Source organism: Gavialis gangeticus, unplaced genomic scaffold (genome assembly GCF_001723915.1).
Source record: "Gavialis gangeticus isolate Ggan-Ray unplaced genomic scaffold, GavGan_comp1, whole genome shotgun sequence".
Taxonomy (NCBI): domain Eukaryota; kingdom Metazoa; phylum Chordata; order Crocodylia; family Gavialidae; genus Gavialis; species Gavialis gangeticus.
The window spans coordinates 224691327-224699738 of NW_017729032.1; positions in this window are offsets into that span (position 1 = coordinate 224691327).

The window sequence follows — 8412 nt, forward strand, 5'->3', positions numbered from 1 at the left end:
GGCTTTCCAGGAACCCAGACAAAAAGCCCATGTCATGTAGGATTCACCTTTTCTCTTAATATTAGCTGCTCCTGGGTGGTCAGCTGGAAGCTTGATTTTTATTTCACTTTTTGTTGTTGGCTGCTGGATGGCTTGTTGCTTGTTAGGTACAGCACTTTTCATTACAAGGGTCCCTTTCCCCTGTGAAAATAATAAGCAGATTCAAGGAGTTGAACTAATTGGATATCCCCTGTCACCTTCAAGAAAGCAAGTCTGACTCCATATAATCATCCTGAGTTTGCCGATTCACATGCCTGAGTGAATGGATTAAGGGTTAAAATAATAATTTGCTGTGTAAGCCTTTAACCATCTAGTAACTTCATATGGCAGGAGTAGTGATAGGACTTTGCTGTCCATTAATACAACAGCAAATGTTCTTGTATCTTTTCTTTAAATTACATTGTGACTTTGTGCATAGCTTTGAGCAAGGGTTGTGTGCAAACCACACCAATCCAAAAACAGCCCTGGCACAGACCGTCTCTCAGAGAAAGATCTTTGTGTGATAATTAAGGAATGTTGGATATGTTTTTTAGCATTTTAGGTGGTGCACTGCTTCATTTCAAGGGTTTCTTTCCCCAGTGAATATAAAAAGAAGATTCAAGAAGTAAATCTAATTGGATATTGCCTCTTTCCTCATTGCTCAAGGACTTTAATTAATATTAGATTGCAGCAGAAACAAGTTATGACACCTCCTACCCTGGCTTAGATGCTTTGGACCATTGGTTATGTGGCATTGCTTGGAAGGAACCAGCTGTTCTCTGTCTCTTTATACAACTGTTTAGGGAAGTAGGAAATGAGTGTCCAGCCTACAAGCTTGGATCTGAGGTCTAAGTAATCTGCCCAAAAGTGTATAAAGGGGCTTCTTCTACCACTTCTCTTTGTTCTGCATATGTCCATATCAAATCCATATAATCCATATCAGAATCTAGCTCTTTATAAATTACTGCTTTTTAATAGTTGTGAAATCCTTTAGTTCACTTCGCAGTAAAATGTGCAGTTTGACATCCTTATAATGCTCTGTCAATGTGGATCAACTTGTAGTTTTCCTCTATCAGTGAGAAATATGTGCCTTACATTTTGGGCTTTTAGACAAAAAGAAGATTACCAGTTATGCTGCTACATCCTTTTCTGCAAATTTAATCTTTCATTCCTTTGCTTGTCTTCAAAAGTGCCCAGAATGGAAAAAAAAAGTATTTTGGATGAGCAATTTTTAAAAATTATTATTATTTTTTGTTTCATTATAACAGTTCTTTTTCCCCTGTCCAGTTTGGCACCAAAGCAGGAAGTCAGCTATTCAAACCACTCTACTTTTGAAGAATCTGTTGTTCTTTCTATACATATTCACCTTTATTTCTAGAACACACATTTTTAAAGAATCTTCTCAAATCTAATTTCTTGTCTTTATCATTGGTCTTTATTGGCAACAGCTGTGATAAGTAGTATTTGATATAATAGGACTGGAAATATAAAAAGGATACCTGATGGTACTATAGAGTGGTTTAATTTTGATATTTACTCTGGCCAGTCAAACTCTCTTGTGCTTCAATAATTCTTTCACAATGCACTTAAAAGCAATTAAGAATACAGTTAATTGTTGAACCTTTTACTTGAATCAAGATTAAGGGAGTTTCCTTAGGATGAAGAGTACATCAGAAGACCTTTAAATTGGTGGCTGAAATTGGCAAAGAAGTCCCTTCATTTCCCAAGTGATTTATTCCAGGGTTCTCTGAAAAGTACTCTGAGAATGGCACAAGGTGAAAAAAAGTTATGTGATTTCGGAGATGTTGTCTGCAGGAACAATCTTTAATCACATCAGAAACGTCACATACTTTAATGTACTTTGTCATTTCTTCTTTTGTTCTTGCAATGCAATTCAGAAATAATAAATGAAGAGACAGAAAAAGAGAATGAGAGTGCAATGATAGAGTGAGACAAGTCTAGGTCAAAAACAGCCAAACAACTGTGAACAGGATTTGGCAAATGTACATTACTGGATTCTACTAACTGTTAGGACTTTGACATGGTGTATTCAAACTCTTTTAGTGCTTTTTGTTCTTTGATTTAGGAAAGTATATAAAAAAGGGGAACAATGGCTCATGTAATGGTTGGAGAGGAGGACTAACATAAATAGTAAGTTTAGAAAATTAGCTGCAGTCATTCATTTCTGGAAGAACTTTCTGATCTAAAATTGCAGTGGATACAGAAACCAAGTGTCTCTTGTTGCCCATTAGGGGTATGCAAAATGGTCTGTATTCAATTCAGATTTGGCTTGAATCGGGTTCAGTGATTCAATTAATGATTTGGATCAGTGATTTGGATCACTGTCCTGATTTTCCTTCCCCCCCAATTCAGCCAAATCGAAATCTAAAGTTTTGATGCTGATTTCAGAGAATCAGCAGTTCAGATGTAGACACAGCTTTAAATGTTTTTTCTACATACTTCAAGGTACCAGGTGTGACTCATGAATGCTGCAATGGTGGGGCAGATGAAGCATCCCACAGGAGTGCAGGGTACCCCCCTGCATGCTTGGCAGCAGACGCATAAGTGGACTGGAAGTACTTCTGGTCCACTTCTGGGTCCACTATGGAGCATGCGGGGGGACCCCCTCAGCTCATGAGTCAGCCATGGGGGAGACCCCAGGTGCCCCCCCAGACCCAGGAGGCACCAGTCACTGAGCCAGGGGGGCAGGGATGTGTGTCCCCCATGCACTCTGCGGTGGACCCAGAAGTGGATCAGAAGTGCTTCTGGTCCACTTGTGGGTCTGCTGCCAAGCATGCTGGGGACTTCCCTGCCCTCCTGTGGGACGCTCCATTCACACCAGCATGTCAGCATTCACAAGCTGCCTGGTACCTTGAGGTATGTAGAAAAAACATTTAAAGCTGTGTCTATGTCCAAACCTTCCCGAATTTCTCTAAATCGATTAGGAGGGTTCCAATTCAATTCGGAGGGATTGAATTGAATTTGGAGACCCTTTAGATTCGGAGATTTAGCCACCAAAATGGGCTGAATCTCCACCGAATCAAATCAGCGACCCAAGCTCTGCACAGCTCTACGGCCCATCAAAAGATAAGAATAGACACTAGCAGTGGAATGCAGAACTATGAAGGTTCCTGCAGAGTGTTAATAGAATTGACCTTAAATTAATTAGAAATGTGTACACAAGCACAGACCACAACAAAGGACACTTTATCTGATTCATTTAACCCAGGTGTGCTCAACCTCCAGCTTGCAGGCCAGATGCAGCTCACATAATCTTTGAATCCAGACTGTGGGGCTCCCCATGTGTTGGGAAATTTTGGTGGCTGGGGATCAGTGTTAGTTAATACCACGCAGCCCACGGTGCCAAAATCCCAAGCCTCACATGGCAGGTCAGAGCCTGTATATGATCCTCCCACTGCACGGTTAGATAAGGGCCAGGCCCCTTCTCTCCATATGGCCCTATTGGGGCAAGCAGTGCCCCCTTCCTTCCACAAGGTTGGGTTATGCCTCCTCCCACTGTGCAGCTGGTTCAGGGCTGGACCATGTCCCTTTTCCCCCATGGGCTGGGCCATACCCCTTCCCTCCCACTTGACCAAGTTGGTGTCAGACCATGCCCCCTTCCTTCCACAAAGCTAGGCCAGGCCCCCTCCCCTGAAAGGGTCAGGCCATGCCTCCTTCCCACCCAGCCAGGTTGGGGCCAGACCACACCCCCTTTCTTATATGGGGCTGGGCCATGTCTGCTCCCCCAACATGGGTGGATTGGGACCAGGTCATGCCCCCTCACACCTTCCAGGCTGAGTTGGGGCTGGGCCAAGCCGTCTTTCTCCAAGCACCTGGATCAAGTTTAGGCTATGTCCCTTCTATGTAGCCAGATGGAGCCCTACTGCATATGCTCTGGGGGCTGGATTAGATCTACCAGATGGATTCAGCCCGTGGAGGGACCAAGTACTGCATAACTGGTCCCACAGCTGACAAAAAAGTTTGAACACCACTGATTGAGAACTATTGAGAAAGTTTCATAGCACATACGTCATCGCTCAGACTTAAGAGAGGAAAAATTAATATCAAGATGAAGAAGTGATACAAATCAGGTATGTTGGCTAGTTGACAATCTGGAAAGGAGCCTACTATTTTTCAAACCCTGAAATATTCCAAAACTATTCTACACTTGCTTCCATGACTCTTTTTTTTAACTAACAAAATACTTTAAGACAATTACTAACTTGTGTCATGTATCTATTTGCAACAGGGAGTGGTGTAAACAAGTGTAAAAGTACCCATGAAGAAACAGAATGGCTGTGTAGGAATTATCTAAACCAGTTCATGAAGCTACCATGTACTATTTTGCATAATACAGAATCCCTTTTTGTTATGTGGAGATTTTATTTGCTCTGTGAAAAATTGATATTCAGGAGAATGAGTTGTTTCAGCTATTTATAAAATGGGGTTTGGTTTTCTATCATCCCAGGTCTTCCACAAGTTAGCATAATGAACAGAACAAATAAGAACTTGTTTCTTTTGAGGAGAAACCTCTAGCAACTATTAATTTCATTTTCTTTACACTGGCCCTTCCAGACAAAAAATCTTGAACAGAAAAAAGTTGGGCATTTTCACACAGGAGCAGCTCTTGAAGAGTAAAAGTTATTGTCAGCATTGAAAGAGTGGAGCCCGGGTTTGTTGGAGACCCTGGGCTGCGTTATTTGATTTTTCACCATGGGGCAGCTCAGAGTTCCAAACCAGCTTAGGGCTGCCCTATGGGCCTGCAAGTGCCAGCCAGGAGGAGAAGTTGATCAAGTCTCCTCTCCCATCAAGCTGAAAGCCATGTGGTGGCAGCTGCTCATCTGAGGATGCCATCACATAGCTCTGCAAGCGCCAGATGTGAGGTTGGGGAGAGATTGGGAGTCCAACTTATGGGGCTGCTGGGTCTGTGGCTCTACAAGTTCTGAACAGAAGTAAATCCCCATACAGGTCTATGCCATGCAAAGCTTTTAGCTTGCTGGTGCAGATGGAGCCCAGAATCATGTTCCTGGGCTTTGTGTAATAGCAAGTTGAAAGGGCTTGATTTGGATCTGATCCCCAAAATCACACATCCTGCTATGCACATGTGGCATTGCAGGGCACAGTTGTAGGGACTGAAATCAGATCCCATTGTACCATTAAATTAACATCTGCCTGGGGCCTAAAAATATAGCTTTTCATTGGACAGATTTTCAGTTGTTGGAAATTACACAAACTGTTTTCAGTGAAATGATTCTGAGGTACATCATTTGAGCGTCTGGCTGTTTTTGAAACATACAACCATTGAAACTTATGAGAGTTTTTTATGGAAAATGAGTATACAGACTATAAGCTTTTAAAGCGTTTAGTCCTACACTGATGTCTGAAAAAGTGATAGCCATTTTATTTTGTTTCTAACTCTAGTAAGTTTATTTTCTAGTTTTGATCAAAAAAGAGGGGGAAAAAATCCTTTATGTAATTAATCTTAAATCTTGCAGCTTTTCTGTTGAGAAACCTCTCCCCTCCAATACTCTCCCTCTTTGTAAATGGTCAATTAAAACCTATACTTGATACTTTTCAAAGCCACAATTATCATTTTACCAACAATAGTGGAAGGTAATTGCTATTTCACTTCCTGGCTGAGCATCAGTAAAAGTTAAAAACCATTCTACTGAGGCTACACAAATCTTTCCCAATGAAGTCATTGCTCAGATTTAAGAGGAAAAAAAATGAGTATCAAGATGAAGTAGTAATACAAATTGGGTATGTTTTTTGAATACAGAAAACAATCTGAATATAGGCAAGTGTCTCTTATTGTTTGCACATAGAAAAATAACTTTATGTATGCATTTCTGGCACACGACAGTTCTATGAACCCAAATATGTCCCTCATTACATAAAATGAGGCATAGTAGGGACATCTATACAACACACTTTACTGCAGAGTTGACTAATTAGCTCTAGGCTGGAGTAAACTAATTAACTCTGTGTAGGATAGTACTGCTGGACACGTACTATCCTACAGCAGGGTTATTTATTCTGCCACAACACATGTATAGACAGTGGCTGGGGCATGAGCGTGCAACAGCACGGGGACTGCCTGCTAGCTAGCCATGAACTATAACACCCTTGTGCCCCAGCCAGCCCTCTGCAGGATATTGAGTCTAGGCGGAACAGCTGTAAGCAGGCAAGCTGATCCCCTAGCCTTTCTGCCAGCCAGTGCTGCCCTGCCCTGCCACAGTGTTTTGCACTCTTGCGAATACATGTAAGTGTTGTGCTGGGGAGCAATAAACTCCAGCGTGAACTGGCTGGAATTCATTCACATACATTAACTATACATGTATAATGTGTAGAATAAAGCATATGACAATTACAATGTGAAAATACAACAGCTAATAGTAACAATAAACCAAATTAAAACTTCTCTTTCTAAGATGGTTCCATTTAATATTCAAGTGGAAAATTGAAATTTTGAATAAAAGTTTGGTTTGGAGACAGTTCTATTAGGATACATGTTATGTACTTTTTACTGATGTAAAAGAAGCTAAAAGTGTGACAGAATGTCAGTGAAACTATAAATAAGTGGAAGTTAGGAAAACAAAAGGTAGAACAGGGAAGAGAAGGGGGGAAAATGAGGTGGGGAGCAAAAGATGAGTAAGGGAGACTACAGTAGTAGATGTTTCAAGGTAGAAAACAGGCTGTTTGGAAAAAAAAAAAGTAAATAGCTGGAAATTAGGAAGAAAAAGGGCAGAAAAGGAGTGGAAGGGCAGGCAGAAAGGGTAATAGGTCACGTCTGGTAGGTACCTAGTGAATCAGGTGTCAGGCAGGTTGTAATAATTCATAAATCCAATGTCTATATTGAGTCCATGATTTTTGGCATCTAGTAGATTTATGAAGTGAAGTTCAAAGGCTCACCTACCAAAGGTGTTTTGTAAATTTCCTCTGAGGAATAGAAGTGAGAGATTGGAGAGGGAGTGATTGTCTTGTGAGAAGTGGGCACTCACAGGTAGTTGGGTATTCTTGTCTTTGATAAATTATGGGGGTGTGTTCATTCTGGTGTGCAGTTGTTGTTTGGTTTCTCCAACATATTTTCCATCAGGGCATTTGGTGCGTTGGATGAGAGAGATTACATTTTTGGAGGTGTGGATGTAAGATCCAGGAATGGTGATCAGCCTTCCCCAAAGCTGTGCGGGAATGCTGATGGTGATGGTTCTGTTATTGTGGGGGTGGTGGAGATCTCTTGGCAGGCTTTACATTTCTTGTTCTGTCATGGTCTGGATCTGTTTGGTGTGTTTTGGGTTACAGAGAGTTTATTTACTTCTGGTGATTGAGGTTAGTAAGGTTCAGTGCTTGTTTAAAGGCTAGGATGGGTGGTTCTGGAAAAATCTCTTTAAGAATTGGGTCTTCTAATATGAGTTGCAATTGTTTGAGGATTTTCCATGTAGGTTCCAGGGAAAGGTGATATGTCATAACTAATGGTGTGCAATTTGTAAGGCTTTTCTGTTTTTATTGAAGCAAATCTTTGCGTGGTATCCGGGTGGCTTTTTCAAAAGTGCAATCTGTCTCTCTGGAGGATTATTATTAGTGTTTTATGGCAGTTTTGCTTAGCTCTTTAGTTAATGGTGCTCAATCCCTTTCTGAAGTCTTTTGAAACTACATCTGATTAGAAAATATCTATTCAGTTTTGTGACTTTTAAGCTTATTTTTTGTTGTACACTGGGATAAAACAAGGTGTTTTTCATATTTTTTTTTAAATAAAATCAGCCATAATTGTTTCTTTGCTTGCTCATTCTCATTAATTTTCTACAATGTTACACTGTGTGCATAGGAGATTACCCTAGTATAGCTAGCGTGTTTTTAGATCTTTGCCCTTGTTTTCATTTTTGTGTCCATGTCCCTAGTCTTCAGTCTAAGCCAGGCTGCTCCTTTCTCCTTGCATGCACTGTATCAGGATAGCTCTGTCCCTCCCAGCTCATCCAGATCTGGGTCACCTCCACCCCATGTGTCCAGATCAGTATCGGGACTGGGCTGCTCCCCCTGAATGCATCTAGATCAGGGCTGTTCTATTCCACCCCCTCACTCCATGCATGTAAATCAGGGCTGCTCCAACCCATCCCTGCACTGCCCATATTGCCCAGGTCCAGTCTGTGGAGGGACCTGGCACCACTCATCCAGACTGTAGGGTGGAAACTATAGGGTTGGGCACCACTGATCTAGAATGAAGCCTTACCTTCACTGGAGTCCATAAGAATTTTTCCATTGATTTTTAATTAGTCAGAATTGTATTCCAAGTCTCTAAGCATAGTAATTATTTCTTATTCTTAACTGGCTATTTTTTTTAAAGCTTTTCCTAAAGAAAAAGCTTCTCTAACTTTTGATTTTGTATTGAAATCATGC